Source organism: Toxorhynchites rutilus, chromosome 1 (assembly GCF_029784135.1).
Source record: "Toxorhynchites rutilus septentrionalis strain SRP chromosome 1, ASM2978413v1, whole genome shotgun sequence".
NCBI lineage: Eukaryota > Metazoa > Arthropoda > Insecta > Diptera > Culicidae > Toxorhynchites > Toxorhynchites rutilus.
In genome coordinates, this window is record NC_073744.1 from 123,703,646 (window position 1) to 123,723,172 (window position 19,527).

Below are 19,527 nucleotides of genomic sequence, written 5' to 3' on the forward strand. Positions count from 1 at the left end.
ATTCCGGATTCTAAATGAATCAAGCTTTAATCAACAGTACCAAGGGAAACATCATGAGAAAGGCTGGCTTCGTCTTCTGATTGAAGTTATTCATTAACTGTACTAAAACAGCAACACAATAATGTATTATAGACTACGTTTGTGAGTTCTTTATTATGCTTCGATATAACGTACAATTCGATACAACGTACAATTTTGAGAATGAAATGTACGTTATATCGAAGTTTACCTGTATATCGGTTTCACATGGAATGGCTGTATATAAACATTTCCATTGCACTTGGATTGACACTATTTTCGAAACTCAAATAATCATTCAAGACACTTACATGTTGTTAAATTATCTTGAAATTATTGAGAAATTGATTTCTTCACACAATTCTTAATAGAAAGTAATATTCACTACTTTGACCCATTGTCACCCCCTCTAAGGGGTGAGATTGGGTCAACTTTCAATTAAACAAAAATAATTATTGTTTTCCTTGAACATTTACGAGTATTCATCATTAAAGAACATTTCTACGTAATCATAATTGTGTTTTACTCTAATTTACGATAGTTATTCAACAAAAAAGTTTTAAAACTACCTTTTTTGGCCCATTTTCACCCCCATCGACGGTACTTTCATAGTTTATGTGAATTTTTCCTCAATAAAAATGAACCTGGAATAAAATGGCTAAGCCGAGAAAGGAAAGCATGGGAAGTAGCTACAGCTCGTGGGAGTATTCTCTTTTAACATGACTTGTGATTGCTATTTACATGCAATGTAATTCGCTATAGAAAAATCTCTGAGCTAATGATATATCGTTTCCTTCGGAAAGCTATGTCATAATCGCTTTACATTTGTTGCATAAGGCTATTCGCGTTGCTATTCGTTTGTTCTTTGCAACAAATATCGTATCACGTACATCTTCCGAGTGAGGTAAAATCATTAATGATTGCATTTGTATTGAAAACTAAAAAAAAACCGATTGATAAAATAATGAATAACTCGCGGTTGAGAAAAATTTAAAGTACTTCGTAAATGTAATAATTTGGATAATTTTCCTTGACGCGGTTATTCCCTTATATTCATTCATGTAAAAAAAGAAAACCGTTCACGCTAACTTCTGCGCAATAATCAATTGCTTCAACTTCCAGAAACTTTACCATTTACAGTTGAAAATTTCTCAAGTTGATCGTTTCCGATTCAGTTCCGAGAGCTCGAAATTGTTTTTGTATGTATTTTCGAGAACAAGTAACTGAGACGAAATGCTGTATTATCTGGCTGATCTTCCCTCAAACCTGATCCCTTCATCGCCGGAGCGATATAGTGGCAAATAGGAAGCGATTCTGTAATATTTGCTTTCGAGTTCATTCCTATAGCTTTTCCTTATTTTGTCGGCAAATTGTGTTTGTGTAAAAAGAGGTAAACTTGTTCCTGGCGCTCAACGCGCACTGCAACCCGAAAGAATGCGGTGGAGCAGCAATGGCATAACAGAGAGACCATGGTGCTAAAGTATACCTTGAACTTTATCGTTTTGTTTGTGTTTGTTTCCCTTCCTTCCTTCCTTCGAGGCGAGCGTTTTTCCGAATGCGCTTCTCCTAGTTGGTATCACACGCGAATGCACCCCCCTCAAGATGGTGGGGGTGGTTTACTGCCATGGCGAACCACAGAAATTCCTCCTCTCTCACTCCTGCTGTCCGACGGAACTTCTGACTCTGGAACTTTCACTGCCAATTGACATAGATTTCGCTTCATTTTTACACACCAGAAGATGGCTTTATTTAAATGTGTTTTCTTCCACGGATATTGTTTGCTTGTGCTTACAGCTGTTTTTGCTTCACGGAAGTTACCTCATCGCCTCATGCTTTCGTTGATTCAAACTTCTTAGTGGTTCATTATGTAATCTCTCAAATGAGAATTTGCGGCTGGATGTAAACTTTTATTGGAAACCGCTATCAGCTTCAATTCATCTTCCATCCGGTTTTTGTGAATAATGCCGAATATGGCAGTAATTATTGACGATGGAGTTATTCTGATGAATGATGTGACAGAAACCACTGTCCCATAAATCACAACACCAGATGCACCACTCTGGTGTCGTTACCCAATTGCCTAGCAGTTTAAGATTATGCTCTCAAAACCGATGGCCAAACAACACATAACACGTGACGTAGCCGAATGTGCCAGCCTCAGGAATTTTCACTCTCGTATCGAGCTCTCTTTTGGAAGAAGGCCATAAGGGCAAATCTGACAGACAACACTTTTTTGCTTTTTTTCTCTTCGTTCTGTCCCCCTGGAGTCCACACCATGTGTGGGCTCTGGGCCACCAACGATGCTTATAATATGTAAACTAAATTATCATAATAAATAGGCGAGGTCAGCCGCACCACTGCTCTATTAATTTTTCGCTCACGTCCTTACGGTATTCCGTTTTCGTAGTCGCTCGATGTTTGCCCCTTCTTCCTCAGGCTTTTGTTTCCTGGAATTGGCCGTAGGAAATTCTGGGTCGAGAAAAAATTGCACCAAAGGGTAACCAGTATCCGACACGGGGTAATAGAGCAATCTCAGAAGCTAGAGCAGATGTGCCCCATTATTTCTCGTAACCACAGGTTTATATGAATAGCGCAAATTTAAGGCTTTCTCTTCCGAGCGAGCAAGTAAACGGGATATGCTGTCGGCCGGCTAACGTCTTCCGAAAGTGGTTACATTGCTGCTAGAGCAGATTTCAGTTTACGATTTTCGCAATCATTACTGCGTATTATATGAGATGCTAGGTTACTTCAATATCATGAATCCTGAGAGAGGTTTTGAAATCATGGCAACAGAACCACGAATTTGTCGATTAATATTCCGATGGGTTTTTATGGTAACTCGTTGATGATAAAATGTAGAGTCGTCGGTGAAAGACCTACAAATCTACATGAAAGATAATCTACACTGTCTGCAAGGAAATGTCCGGGATATCAAATTCATGATATAGACTACATGTTCTTGGATCATCAACTGGTCATTGTCAGTACGAGGGGACCAAGTTGCAAAATTATTTTTTTTATTTATATTTATTGGATTATTAGAGTATTTTTTAATTAGTATTGATTCCAATTTTTTTAAATTTATTAATTAGAGTATTGATTCCATCAGATTAGGCATTTCGTAAGCTACACCCCACATTTATCAGATTTAGAAAACCATGCAAACAGCAGAAATAACGGTTTAAAATTGTTATGATTGATCAACGAAAATGCCTCATTAGAGTGTCAATGGATGTATAAGAAACAAGTGACCTTCGAATTTTCAAACGGGACTTTCTCTAGAATGTTGGTTCCCACGAAAAATACCCCATCAGCTCAATCGGACTTCATTTAGGGGAAGGGTAGTGAAGACGGACACCTTAAGTAAACGTTGAATTTTTCGTGAATTTCACAAAAAATACATAGCGATCTCACCACAAATTGATAGTTTAGATCTCCATTTGAATAAAATTTGTCTTTGAGGCAGAAATGTTGCAAAATGAATATGTGCAGCATTAATAAGATTGAGTCAGAAATGACGGACACCTGGGGTGGGAGAAATAGACACTAACTGAAAATTCAAGTTCATGTACTCAATGAGTTATGGAGGTCTTCAAATAGGCATTAAAAATGATGAAGCAAAAAGGCTAGACTAAAATCACAATTTTTTCATGTCTAAAATAGTTTCCGGCATTCGGAATGACCAATTCGGATTACGTTTTAAAAACCGCTCTGCTGATTCATCCATGGTATCTGATTACACTTGCAAACGTAGTTAGTGGGCATCTGTTAAAAAAAGAAGAGTGAGATAATCAAAATGTTTTCAAGACAAAAAGTTTGTCTATCTCTTCGATGAAGTATCCTTCTTACCCGACTTGATTAGGTTTTTTTTCGATAAACTGGAAGAAAAGTGATGGTAAAACACTCACGTAACGAAAAATACCCCAAAAATTGCTCGATAACAATGAGAACCTTATTTTCTGCCGATGAAAATTTACACCGAGCTGCTCTTTGTAGATTACTTTTTTGTTTTTATTTACAATTTTAACAGGGACAGCAAGTTTGTACATCATTAAAAATAAAATAAAAATGTAATTTATCAATCATACATAGGTGTCCATGATGATTTTTTTTGTTTTGCTAATGTTAATGTTTTGTTATTGTAAAACAAAATTAGCGTTGTCTACGGAAGTTTGAGCCTCGCGCGCGTTTGGTGGGCCAGGATTATGTTAAGTGGACACTGGCAGAACACTGATATTTCATTAAATTTTTATGTGGGGTCTGAAGTGGAAACTGGAATGGGGATGGCTCATTAAAAATTGTCGTAAACTATCTTTTTTATCGGATGGTTATATCGAGTATTTCTGAATTGTGGCAGATCTCTATCATGTTCTAAGTAGACACTTTTAGATATTGGGTTCAATTCTCAATCTGTCAAGGATCTTCCCGGGTGGAAGTTTTCTTGGCATGCCTTGAAAAAACTTTGGGCCTGAAGTTGAGATCATTATTATGTTAATGTCGAATGTCGTTAATGTCGGATAGGACCATTGTTTTTCTTTGACAGTTTTTGCCTATTTATTATGTTCGATTAATAGAAATTCATGCCTGCAACAGAGTCAGTTCGCTTTGATTTGGTTTTATAATACTCTTCTCTTAATTTGGTTAAACATTAATATTATTTATTACATGAATCGGCCAGTTCGAACCTTTGTAGGGGTATGAGGTGAGTCATCATCATCATCATCTTAATCTTTCCCACCCTGTCGGTCTTTCCCGAATTTCCCTACTAGTGTCGCACAGTCGTTAAAGTTTGAGTTTTTTGCAAACCAAAAAATCATCCATGAAAATTGCGTTCTCGAAAAAAAAATATGACAAATGTCTTCAACTTGCATGAAACGTCGAGATCTATTGTCATCTCGAAAAATTTGTTGATGTCAAAAATCGACGAATATGAGGCAAAACGTATGGTTTAAGGAGCCAATGAAAATCTTGATCTCGATTTTTCACATGGAACTTCGTGCGAAATGTTGATTTACATGATAAAATGCCCAATGCAAAATATTAACTCAATCGGATTTCATTTACAAGTGTCACAGACGTTAAAATTTGAGTTTTGACGTAGGATTACGTCTTTGGTTTTTATATATTTTTATCCGCTATTTCTATATAGCGGAGGTTGACTACATTTTCGTTCAATTTTTGTTTGGGTAATTTTCTGTGGTTCGTTAAAAGGATGTCAGATCATTTTTTGACGTAGAACTATGTCTTGCCAAATCAGAAAACAGATCACGTTTTTATGAAATAAAGTTAACGTTAATAACTATTTTTGTCGCGAACGGATTTCGGCGATTTACAAACCGAACGAATCGGAAATTCCTTGAGGATTGTTTGTCATGCTATATATTACAATAGCCTGGTGTGTAAACGATTTAAGTTGATGAAAACTAGAAGCATTTCCCTACCACTGCCGATAAAATAACGAGCAACTTACCGGTGAACAACGAAGGAGAATGATCTAAAGCCTCCGTGAACAAAGAAACGGAGAAGATCAAGAACTAAGGGGAATATTTGCCTGGAGCATAAATATTGGATCTCGCTGAGGCAATCTTTCAGTGTCGTGCTAGATAGGGGAAGTCCGTTAAGCAAAACAGGATGAAACATGTATTTTTACTACATATTTCAACGTTTCTTCACATTCACAACGTAGCCACGTTTGTTTTCTTTGTTATTAAATGAGCAATAACGATTACGAATAGGCAACCAACAGAAATAACGAGAATTCTAAACGCATTCATATTACACCATTCTTAAAAAAGCGAGGTAAGATGCACATATGCGTGTTCAAAACGCACCAAAACAACGTGTCAAAATGTCAAATGTCAAAAAAAATTTGGATAACTCTTGATTCGCTACTTATACCTTCCGCTTCCGTTATGTTTCTACCAGTTAGAATCATCAGATGATCTCGAATTTTCGAGACATTTTTGTTATCAAACGTCGAAAACGCCAAAGAATTTTGAATCCAATATTTTTGTTTACAAGCGTATCAATATGTGCCGCTGTTCATAAATATATTGCTACGTACCGCTGTTCACAAGTTTTCTGCCAGACTTTCGGCTTTTGTATTTATGGGTTTTTATTTTAATTCCAAGGTTTGTATTATTCTTAATAATGGATGGATTTTAGTAGCCAGAAACATTGAAAAAAATTTGTTCGTTTTGGTTCTTATTACATAATACAAGAAATATGAAAATGGTTTTATGCTTTGCAGAAACCATCTGGGATAAAACAATTGCAGAAAATATCTAATTGAATTGGTAACACTGGAACTGACTAACTCTTTATCAATCTTCATACTGGAGCGATGTGCCCCATTATGAGATAGAATAAAATTGCATTTTGATATAAAAAATGAATTTTTAAATTTTCTTATTCAAACTCAATTGATATCGATACCACCACTTGAAGTAACATGGTTCCAAGAAAAACACGTTTTAAAACTCGTACAACAATATTATATCTCTTGAGGTGACTTCATACTTTTGGCTGTAACTTTCCAACGAAATCAAATATCGAAGAATTCTTTCAGGACAACACTTCTGAAGGCATAAGCTTCCCAAAAATGCTAAAATCAAAAATTCATTTTTTTTTCGATTTTCCAGACCGGGGTCCCCTCTTAACGGGACGCGTCATTTTGAAGCATTCCGAATTTTATAAGGAAAATTACAAAAACTGTTTGAATTTTTATTCTATCTCTTTTAATCAATGTTTCCACACGTACAGCTTTATCTGGAATGGTACAGAATTTTCGTTATTTTTGGTACAGATTTTGTACGGTGCAGGGTACAGATTTTCGTCAAAAAGTACAGATTGGTACAGAATTTCTCCGCGTATGAAATTTCTTACATTTGAACAAAGCAATATTAAGGTACATGACAACTTTTACGCCGCAGTATCGCCTGATTTTCAGAAAATAACTATGTATAAGCATCATCAAACACAGTGATTTGTAGTAAATTAATAAGTATTTTTTCATGCTAATAAAATAGATTTTTCTTCACAACGAAGCTTTTCAATGGTACTGATTTTTGGTACAAGTAATATTTTTGCAAGGAAAAAGACATTTTTGGTAAAAAATAGGAAAAAGTTATTTTTTCGGACCGCCCTAGAATGGAAAAGACCACCCTAATGAAAAAATAAAAAAACGGGTTAAATATTTTGCGATAAACAATGAAATCAGCACTTTTCACGAAAATCTGAGAGCCACTATATCGGTTTGACATGAAATAACTGATAACATATATCGCAATAACATTTTTCAGAGAGTGACCCCCTGCATAGAAATCAAGGAGGTAGTCAGACGTCAAAACAACATCAAGCTCAGTGTCCATGTAGATATTCTAGACATAACTGTCCCACCATGAATTTTTGTAGGTTTATAATAAATGAATCAGTTCATGGACAAGAATCATATGTGCGTTATTGATATGATGGTATAAACTAGTAAGACTGCTTTTGAAAGAAATTGGGCCTTCCATAAACCACGTACACTTTCAGGAAAAGAGGAGGTTTGGCGAAGTACACGATTTGTAAAACAAAAATAAAAAAAATTATGGATTGTATTTAGGACACGACCGCAGTTTTCGATGCTTGCTAGCTCGCTCGCAACTGCGGTTTAATGCCATTCCATTTTTGTTTTTCGCCTCTAGCCCTGAGAAGAGCCATTGAGAAAAGAAACTCTACTCCATACTCCTACTTCATCTGTCTTGAGAATGAAAATCCACTCCCGTTCGACGCTCTCCGGCAACGATGTTGCTTCGATGACTACCAAACGAGAAGTGTTGTGACTTCAAATCGCGGATGGCTCATTCATACCAAATATGTTGAAAACGGGCAGAAACGAATATATCAGTTGCTCGTTGTTGGCGTACAGGTAGATAAGTACACAAATCGGCAGAACAAATGTATGGGAAAAAAAGAATGCTTCCAGTTTTCATTAATTTAAACTGCCTAGGGATTAGTGAATTGTAATGTATAGCATATCAAACAAATCTTAAAGAATTTCCGATTCCATTGGTGTGCAAATCATCAGAATGTGTCATCTATGAAAATAACTATAACTTTATGTCATAAAGACGTGACTTGTTTTCTGATTTGACATCCATCCTGAAAGACGTAGTTCTACGTCAAAACATGGAGTTTGAACATCGCGTGGACATGTGTATGTGTTTTTCTGAAGACTGTTTCTGATTGCGGGCTTGATGTTGTCATATTGACTGAAACTGAATTCGACGACTGCATTAACCCGATTCAGCTATATTGTGTTTCACAACTATAGAACCAATCACTTTCCAGAGATATGAAAGAAGTCGGTTGAGTTGAAATATAAAGTGTAGAATACAATAACTATCTTCATTTATAAGACTGGCCATTTCAACATTATTTTTTGTGTTCAGGCGCGAGACATTTAAAAAACTAAAATTAAAAAAATTGTGTCATAACTATAGAACCAGATGGAAAAACTCTCACTCCTTGACAAAATTAACGTTAATTTCAGATGAATTACAATAAGTTTCTTATTCGTGGGTCATCTTTAGTTCTCAATCAGTTCAAAGAATCCATTCGAGGTGGTTACGACCAAGCTGCGCCATGTTATAGTGTGTATCTCGTTCTACGCAGAGGATACTGCTCGTTCAAGCTCTTCAATTCACTCATACTGCTTTTAAGCTACATCTCCTATTCGTCTGATCACTCCTCATAAGTTCCTGACAGGGTTTTGATTTGGTAAACAAGCTGACCAGTCCAGAATCTGAGGCCCCGCTTCATCAAACCATGCCATGACCTTCCAGATTTTATGAATTGATGCCAAACTATCCAATTATCAAATTGTGTTTGATGCAGAAACAGAAGTGAATGATTCTGAAGTACTTCGTTGCACTTCTGACTGTTCTTTCTTGTTGATGGTAAGCTGTCTAAACCAGGTCTTTTCGAGAAAATTCGCGTTGAACGCGGTGCAACGTTGGAACAATTTGTTCCAACGTTGTCTCAGTGAAATTACCCGGTTTTAAGCTTTTTGTTTGTGCTGTGTACATTCTACCCGATCGAAGCTGCGATGTTGACGTGATTTACGCATTCCCTCTGCCCAGGAGTTGTATGACATGACAAGTCGTTTTCACTTGTGGTGATTATAACCAGCCTCTGCTTCAATGGGTGATCAGTGATAACAGGGTTGACATTTCCGAAGAATCGTCGCTGAGTGCTGCAAGCTCTGCCCTGGTTGATGGAATGGAGTTCGTCAATCTTAGTCAACGAAAGTTAGTCTGGAATTCATGCGGTCGTACTCTGGATTTGGTGTTTAGTAGCATGAACATGACTTCAAAGTAGATGAATTTGCCGTGTCATTGTTGCCTTTGGATCCTTCCCATCCACCACCGGTCGTTTCACTTGCCGTACCTCATATTTACCCACCTTACATACCTCGTGATGTGAATGCAGGAGTAAGGCAGCTTGACTATGAAAAGATTGATCTTGCTGGCTAGGGAAAAGCGGGATACAAGAAACTATCGTGTCATCACCAGTCTTTCGACAGCGTCCAAGATTTTTAGATTTCACTAGTACTTGCATCAACGCACTGGAAGAGAGAGTGCAAGTGGACGTAACATATACGGATCTGAATGCTGTATTCGATAAGATCGACTATAAAATCCTGCTCCGCAAACTTTCGCGGGCATCCGAGCATCTAATAGCGTGGTTGAAACCGTACTTGACAGGAAGAACTTTTCGGGTGCGATTCGGCTCGTGTATCTCTTCAGCTTTCAATAGCACTTCTTGTGTACTGCAGGTAAGCAACCTGGGCCCACTTCTGTTAACGTAGATTTTCAACGATGGGAGATGCAAACTGATTTATGCAGATGACATTAAACTATATGTTGCCGTTTATTCGATTGAGGATTGCCATCGTCTTCAGGATTTGCTGAATACTCTCGTTGACTGGTGTCATCACAATAAACCGCTTCCACCGCTCTTTGAACCCAATCCTCCACGATTATTCTATGGACAATGTTACGCTGGGCAGAGTGGATCGTGTAACAGACCTTGGTGTACTATTAGACCCGAAGTTGGACTGCTATCTACACTACTCTTCTATCATCTGTAGAGCAAATCGACAACTGGGATTTATTTCCATAATAGCTCGTGATTTCAAAGACCCGCAATGTCTGAAAGAGCTGTATTACTTTCTTTTTTTTTCTTTATTATAGTGATTTTCAATACATTTTGGCTGATTCGTCACTCTTACTTCCATTTTTGGAAGAATGTCGGGAGTGAGAATTGAACTCGTGATCTCTGCGTGAGAGGTATGGATGTTACCACTACGCCAGATCGCCTCCTCAGCTGTATTACTCATTAGCACAACCTATCCTCAAAAATGCATCTATTGTCTGGTTCCATATGTTCTAATTTGGAAACATCGGATCGAGTGTGTCCAAAAAAGATTCGTGAGACTAGCATTGGGCAACCTACCGTGGAGTGAACCGTTGAATTTGCCACCGGATCCATATCGATGCGTGCTATTGGCCTTGGACACGCTGGAAGACAGTAGAAAACTGCACCGTCAGTTAGCAGTAGCATTCAGATAGCAAAGCTCCTGAATGGTGAAGTGGACAGCCCTTAGCTACTTGCACAACTTGACTTCCATGTTCCCCAAAGGACTTTGCGGCAATTATCCCTGCAAAGTTTCCATCGAACTCTGTACGGATGTCACGAACCGATGAGTTTAAGTTTTTATTCAATACGGCGGGTGGGATAGGACCTCCCATTTCAGCATTTCCAAGTATGTTTTGACCGGTTTCGCGACGTGCGGCCGAGCATGGTCGTGCTGCAAAATAACTATCGTGTCTTTGCTCGTATTGTGACCGTTTTTCCTTCAGTGCACGGCTCAAACGCATCAATTGTCATCGGTAGAGGTCCCCCGTAATGGTTTCATTCGGTTTTAGCAGCTCATTGTACACCACACCCAGCTGGTCCCACCAAATAGACAGCATAACCTTCTGGCCGTGAAAATTACGCACGCCGTCGATGTTGATGCATGGCCGGGGTATCCATCCGTTGCCCGACGTTTAGGTTAGTCGTAATCGACCCTCTTTTCATCGCCAGTAACGATTCGATGAAAAAAAACCCTTTCTTTTATGCCGTAGGAGCAGTTATTCGCAAGTGAAAAAACGGCGTTCGACGTCTCGTGGCTTCAAATCATAAGGCATCCACTGTCCTATCTTTCGGATCCCATTGCTTTTCAACGATCGGATATGGTTTGCTGAACTCCTCTAAGTGTATATGTAAGTTGTTGTTGCGTTTGTGACGGATCTTGATCGAGTAAAGCCTCCAATTCTTCATCCTCAAACTTTTAACGTAGGACTACGTCTTTCATTTCTGTACCAGGGTGTAAGTTCAAAGTTTCAAAAACGAGAGAGTGACGCTGGAGTGCAAGGTTTCGCACGTTAATACCTCTTTACCGGCTGAATGGAGCGGTATAATAATCACTTCATCCGAAAGATAAAATGTCAACGAGTTACATGATTGTCACTTATTAGTCCAAAAAATCGTTTCAATAGCTTAAAAATTGCTTTGAAAGCAAGCTATTGAAATCATCATTGCTCATTGATGATGATTGGTGATCGCAATGTGTTCCCGAACACGGACGCAAAATCTAGGCACCTGGAGAAACCGTCATAGTGAATACATGCAAGCTGCGACTTCTTTTGCTCGTTTGCATTAGAGTTTGGGAAACCATAGCGGACACATGCACTTTTACTCGCATCAGTTTTCGTTCTGCTTTCGCATGGAACAGTCATGAAAAATTGTTAGCGTGTGAATGCGTCCGAAGGAATATTCGCATTTACGCATTCGACTTGGTGTTCCCGTGATGCAATACAATTGACGAATTTACGCAAAACTGAATCAGCTCATGCTACACCTACATTAGAGTTCAGAATCACAAAAGTGATGATGTTTGTTTATTCTACGCACTGAAAAGCAAGATTCGGTCGTGATTATTCATTTTATTTCTATTTAGATTCATTTCAACCATTTCAATCATTTCAACCAATGTCTTCAGTATATGGTAAGAAAGTTAGGGCTTTGTATATTTACGATGATTTCAACACGCGATTGAACCAAAGTTATTGGTAATCTTCGAAACTTTTGAGTTTGATAATGCATACAGGTTATGAATACTGTGGATAATGGTGATGAAATCGATATCATATTAAGTTGGATTATATCATTGATAATGTAAGGGCCGATAGAAAAAGGATTTGCAGTATGTTTAGCACAACACATGCTACTCATCGTTTATCTAGTTGGAAAAAAATTAAGTTACAACACTTATACCAAGCCATTTTTCAAAATATACATACCACATTGTAAAATGGCGATTTTCTAACCTTTTTAGCGTAAAAAGAATACGTGAAACCGGGAAATTTGAAGATTGGTTCTGATTCTTCTAAAAAATTTACTCGCTGCGCAATCTGGTTGTAAATCTAACGTAAAATAATAAATAGCAGCAGTTTCTGTTCTTCTGCTTTCGCATGGAACAATTATGAAAGATTGACACATCACGATAAAAACGAAATGAATTTTATGCAAGGTTATATAGACTTCATTTCGTTTTCCCCGTGAAGTGGCGCCCTCAGTTTCTATTCTGCGCATGGAGCGATCATGAAAAATATCGTGTTATTCTCACGAAAACAAAAATGAATCCTGTATCAAACATCTTCAGTTGCTTTTATAAGGCCACTCAAATTCCATCGGTTCGTTTCGACCACCAACAAGTTCGATTTTATGTTAATAACAATTCCATACTTATACTTATAAAACCACACACTAACAAGAAAAACTTTCAGCAATCTTTCAAAATATTCATTCATTTATTCATTTAGAATTGATTCAGATGCAATTTCAAATAAATGATTACCGAGAAAACGGTAATACTACGTTTACCTTGCGGTCATATCACAGATATAACCCACTTCGTGTTTTTTGGCGGTCCGGAACGTTCTTCGTCTTCCAAGACAAAATTACCACTTTTAAACCGTGCAAACCACGTCTGACACGTTCGCATGAGCATGATCACCATAAATTTCCACCAAAATGCAGTAAATTTCTGCAGTTTTTTCCTTCATATTGATGTAATGAAGTAACACTTCCCGCAAAAACACTATCGTTGGTACCAAATTCGACATATTTGAAGTGGCAAAAAGCTATGTCGTTTACGCTTCAACTTTTTGACATACTGAAAAAAGCGCAATGACGATAGCTTTCCAACGAATGTCTGGAAATTCGGTTCACTGGAATAATAATCAAGTTACGCCATCTGCTTACCGGTACACCTAATACAATATACCATATGAGAAGGCAGCCTCGTCGTAAACGTGAAAATAGCATCCATCCAAGAAGTACTGTAAGAGTAAATTAAACCTGATCGGTGATAAACGAGATCGTCAGTGCTTTGTTCGAATGCCGGCACATTTCAAACGTCATCTATTTGAGGACCTTCTGAAATCCAAACGTCGAATCATTCACAGTCTCGATGTGTGTAAAGTTTTCACCAGGCCGACTGAATATCAAAACGACAACGATTAGACAGAGTTCTTTCTAAAAAAGGAAACAGATTTAAAAAAAAGGAAACAGATTTTACTATTGTGAGGTGGAATGACAGGGAGGTAAACCATTTTACGTATAAAAAGGTAGTGGCTAGATATTAATTTTTTTGAAAAGACGGGAGCCTTATCATGCAATACAGCTTAAGGAGTTTTGGTCGAGGAAGAACTATCTGTGGACTTGTAGGACACATTATCACTTCTACAAAATAAAACCATTGAAACGACTACAATGACTATAGAGGTTAAATATCTCATAAACCAATCATGTTGTCGAACGTCCATGAAATTCTAAAAAAAAAAGAAGTTATTCGCAGTTTCGATCTTTAAAGATAACTGTTGATTCCTTAATAAAAAAAACTCCCAAATCAACCTCCCAAAAACATCTCCTAAGTTTCAAAATAAATCCCATCAAACTAACATCAAACAGTGCAGGAAGGATGGGTGCAAACAATAGTAGTGGAGATGGTAAGATGCTGAGGAACTAAACGGGAGTCTTGAATAGTGACAAATTAATTGATTCCGTTTATTTTCATGCATTCCCATCTTTTCTTCCGGGCGACAAAATAAAAATGTTCACTGCGAAAGAAGTGGCGTATCGCAAAGTTTTGAAAGAAGAAATTTAGTGGTTCCGCTTTGGCGTTGATTGATGGTTGTTGGAAAACAATTCAGCTGATCAATCGAAACGATTCGCCGGAGAAGGGATAATATGTCGAAGGGGTCTGTTCTGGGTTGAATCACACAGCAAAAACACACGAATCATTGGTTTCTTATTCGGCTGCGCAGCCCGAGCCATAACCTCGAGCCATAAAATTGTCCAATTGAATCAATGCAGATTTCATTATTGATAATTTGATTTCACTTGTGTCATTATCAAATTGTTATTTTGTCTGACCCATTTGAAGGGTAATTTCAACCTTTCTTTCTGAAATTCGTGGAATCGACAATCATTACACACATCTCCCAACGTTCATGGGTGGGATACACATAATTTCTCCAATAATTTGTGTACAAATTCGAACCGTCAGCCGTCGGTGGCGACGTGATTTTTATAAAAATGTCAACCAAAGTCTCACCCTCAATTATTGTTCGCAGCGTCCCGCTGGAATGAGAATTAAAAATCGCCGGAAAATCAATTTATGCCGGTTCCCAATTTTTGAGCCTCCATCACTCTCGATTCTGCGGCATTGAGGATCATAATTGTGCCAATCCGAGGGCTAATTTAGGTTGTCCTTCAGATAGTGGCTGTTGAAAAAAAAAAATAAATATTGCCTTCCCACCATTCCATCGTTTCAAGGCACTCTCAGTAAAATAAAAATAATTTTTCAAACATTCAAATGCAATTTTAACTCATCTGTTGGGGTGGCTCTGGTTGGAGATGAGATAAAAAAGAATGTCCCCCTCCGGGTACATGTATGAATGTACCTCACACATCGGAAGCCAACAACTAATGAAAAAAAAAACGATGGAATATGTTCATAACAGCGAACACGTGCCTCCAGGGAGGGTTTGGAAGAGCAAAAAAAATATGCGCCACTGTGTGCAGCCGCTTCTCACACCCATACTGCATACCTGAGTAAATCTGTGCTCGATGGATTGCTTCCTGATGGTTCTGGGCTTACCGGAAGGAAGGAATTGACAACTGAAAAATATGCTGAAAATGCCTTTGATGGCGTTCACTTTTCAGGTTAAAACGTGGCCATTTTTGCTTCTATCGCGTTCTGTCTAGAACTGTAACGAATACCGATTAAAGGGTGGCGATTAATTATGTACCATAAAACTATGCAACGTAATCCTGGTGAAAGCCGAGAACCATTCGAATATTTCATAGAAATGCTCTAATAAGTAAACTAAATGCACGTCGCTTCAAGTCATCGATGCTTTTCACAAATGCCAACCATGTGGAGACACACCTTTCACTCGTTACCGCATTACACCCGGATATTTGAAAATGCGACGGCAATTTTCCGCAGGTGAGGACGAGGAAAATGTATGCGTTTCGAAATATTTTCCATAAACAGACGTCTCACGCGTTTGGGTTACTTCGGGGCAAATTGACGAGTCGCGGGCTTGTATTTGAGGAATATATTTTTTTCCTCTCCCTCGATATTGTATCCACTTTGAAGCGTAGTGAACATTATCCCGCACATGGTTTGAGTGGGGAAAAAGTTGTGTTTCCCGTGCACAATACCAACCTGTCCATTTTCTTTGATCTGCGGTTTCGTACTCACATCGATGGAGGGGCGGATGTACACGTGAAATGGTATTATTGTCTGAGACTGATAGCGGTTTCCCCGTGTGAAAAAGTGTAAACAAGTTGATCTTTACCATGATGTGGCCCGGCTTTTGACGGCCAGTTTAAGTTCGAGGGGGAATACATTCAGTGTTTAGACATTGTAAAGTGTGCGCTCACACACGTATTAATTTTTTCGACTTATTATAAGAAACTCAATGAAGTTTGTTGGATGCGAATTTAATTTAGTGAACCCCCTGGCACAACAAATTTTGCTGCATAGGTCAAATTATTAGGTTTCTGAACTTCACTCCCCAATACATAAACATGGAAATAGAATCAGGGAAGGAAAGGGATAGAAAAGAGAAAATAATAAATACAAAACAATAAATAATGTAATTATAGACTTCAAAAGTAATAGAAGTAGAATTCGAAGCAGAATCCGAAGATTGCAGGTTCGAGTCCTGTCACGGTCGCCATGTGCTATTGCTTGTGATGTCTTTCGGAATAATAATGTACAAGCTTCTTTGTCTGTTAGAATAACTCTGCCAACGTGCCGCGCTCACTTTTATGGTATTAACTATTTTCTATGTACATGAATTCTGGATATACTTATTCTAGGCGTGGTCAGACGCAATCTCGTAGACAGAGAAAGATAGCTTCAGCGAGTTGCAAAAAGTAAATAGAAAAAGGAAGTGAAAACGGTAACAAATGTTAAACACACAACATGTGTTTAACATTTGTTACCGCTAGCCAAACAAACGGCAAAGCGGAAAGAAAAACAAACGACTCCGCGCGGTGCGCTTAGGGTAATGCAAACATAAATAATAAATAGACCCTTGCCCCAGTTAAAGTATCGTATGACACTTTATGGTCGCATTGTACTGGCACTCTCGTGGGAATTTTATTGCCTTAGAGGCTCTAACTACTAGCGAGATGTGTGGCATCTCAAGTAATCATATTACAGAAAATTAGAAATATTAAAAGGAGGCACCTATTACCCAAAATAAGACCCCATCATTATAATGTTGGAGGCATAGGAGGATAAACCCATTATACAACCAAAACCCAATTTTTATCGAATTACCAAAAACCAATTGTAAAATATTGTACGTAAAGAGTGAATTGTAGTTGATATTGTGAAAAAAATAAAAGTTGTGTAATTTACGCTCGAACTGAGCGAAGTGTTTTTTAAATTAAAATTACCATCCGAGTGATTGCGAGGGAGCAACCAATCCACAGAGCAAGGGCCCAATACCTAGAGGAAAAATTAAAGCTCGATAACGTAGACCTGAAATTTTCAGTTATATCGTCATAGACGAATTTCATGCCAACTCGTCTTAGGAGTTGGCAGCACCATCTCAGATAGCAGTGAAACGTTGTGGGTGTAAAGACATGGGTTATTTAAGCAACTTTGCATACTTGAAATATTCGAAAAAGAATTAGACTAGTTTTTGGTCCTTACAATTTCCAATAAGTCGTTCATACATCGGAAGACGGGCACTTTTACAGGGAAAAAGTTTTTCGAACAACAACTTTTTCAACATATATATATATATATATATATATATATATATATATATATATATATATATATATATATATATATATATATATATATATATATATATATATATATATATATATATATATTTGGGAATTTTAAACAAATACGTTTTTGAGAAAACTGAATTTTAATTTTTAAAATAACTTTTTTGTCAGCGAAGTTTTTTTCCAAAAAATTCTTGATATTTTTTTGTGAAAATTCAAACAATTTCCTACATTTCATCTTTTGACATAAATTTTGGAGGTATCATAGTTTTTACATTATAAATTTTAGTAATAAATACGAAAAAAATTTGGCTTTTTCCAAAAAGATATACTTTGTTTCTGGTGGTATTTGGAATGGATTCTGTATTATGAGCCTGTTTCTCACATGTATGGCTCGCAGCAGTTTTCGACGAGGAAGCAAACATATTCTGGGAGGATAGAATATCTAAGCTGTGTAAAAGATGGCGAAAGATTGTGAAACAGAACTATGGATATAAAATTAAATTATAATGCTTTGATTGAAAATGATTTTTTTGTTTTCCCAAAAATCGACATTAACTTTTCGGACAACCCAATATGAACTATCCTAATTTATCCTGATTTTTATTTTCATTATTCCTGATTTTGTAACATTTGGTGAATAAAATAAGTTGAGGAAAGAGAAAAAGAAAAAAAAAAGAAAAAATTCAAATATGCCACAAAAAATGTGGAGTTCCCAATTGAGGGTGGTTTTGAATATGGCAAGGGTTGGGACAAACTCGCTTACAGAGGGCTCTGTATTCCAGAAAAAAGTCTGCTGCACTACAATGAGACACTAGGGGCGAAATTAAATTACAGCCACTTGGCATAACCAGAGGTCTGATCAAACCCAATTTGGGGTTTTTCGGGCATTTGTGGAGCGGTCGGTGAACAGCCTAGTTGCTTAGTGTGTTTCGGTAGGGCAGAGTTTAAATCAATGGTGAATCATTTCAATAGTTTCCTTTATTCTTTTAGATTTTTTTTTTAAGCGGGCGGAAGTCAACCCGAACGCCCGACCGATACTCGGTGAATCCGCAGTATCCCGCAGTGCACGCCAAACGCACTGCGAACTTGACGAAAGACTACCGATCGCAGACTATCCTTACTCCACCACGTCCAGAAGGTCAGCACGTCCCCGAGTCCTTGAACAAATCTGGATAACGACCAATTAAGGGTGAAACCCTGCGCGCAGGTACGATAGTATAAGTGACATGGCCATGATCGCGAGATAAAGTGAAAATAAAAGGAAAGGGAGAGAAGAGCGAAAGAATATTGTAGAAAGTGTTGAAAATGTAAAAGAAATAGAAAGGAGTCAAATAGTCTCTATTTCGACTATTTAGTTAGCTTTTAGTTAGAGAATCACGTGGTTTAAATTTCAGTTTTACCGAAACAATTCCTTTTCCGTTTGGAAGCTGAAATTCGGTGTTTGTCCGCGGTTTTCGAAGGTTGTCTTTAAAGAGTGCTGACCATTCTGGTACAGCCAGACACCAAAGGTTTGCGTAGTCCGAAGACGGCAGTCTCGAAGACCCGAACCGTTTGGGACCATTAGATTGAGGGGACTCTACCATAGCCGGGCAAGAAAAGCGACGGGTGGTCTCTCTTCGGAGAGTGGCGCAAAGGCCACCAGGTTTTCAATCCCTCAACAAAAAAAAAGGTTCTCCGACGGTTACAATTTTTTCAAATTATAGTTGGCAACCCTGCCCACAACGTTTCACTGCTATCTGAAATGGTGCTGCCAATGGCCAGTCGAGTTGGCATGAAATTCGTCCATAACGAACTCATCTTGGCATCGGTTTAAAAGGATATAGACAACATAAACGCAAAATTGTTTACCACTGCATCCTCGACACACAAACTTTCTTGTTTACATAAAACATTTCTGTTTAAAAGTTGTTTATATCGTTGTTTTGGATCGATGCGCCAAGAGAATTGACTTGGGAATTGACTTGACCACTTAAATGGCTCACCCGTACTTTGCAATTGGGCACTGGTATAAGCTAGAGGAATAATTCATATCAAATGATGATAGTGCCAGTTCTCGAAACATTAAGTTTTTATTTTTAACGTCTTGTG

The 19,527-nt window shown here is 37.9% G+C and overlaps 1 protein-coding gene across 8 annotated transcripts in view; it reads right to left on the reverse strand.

The window, feature by feature from the left end:
* The window catches only part of LOC129761847 (sex determination protein fruitless), a 717,406-nt gene that overhangs the window by 637,104 nt on the left and 60,775 nt on the right, over positions 1-19,527 (reverse strand). The gene's annotated exons all lie outside the window — the stretch shown is intronic.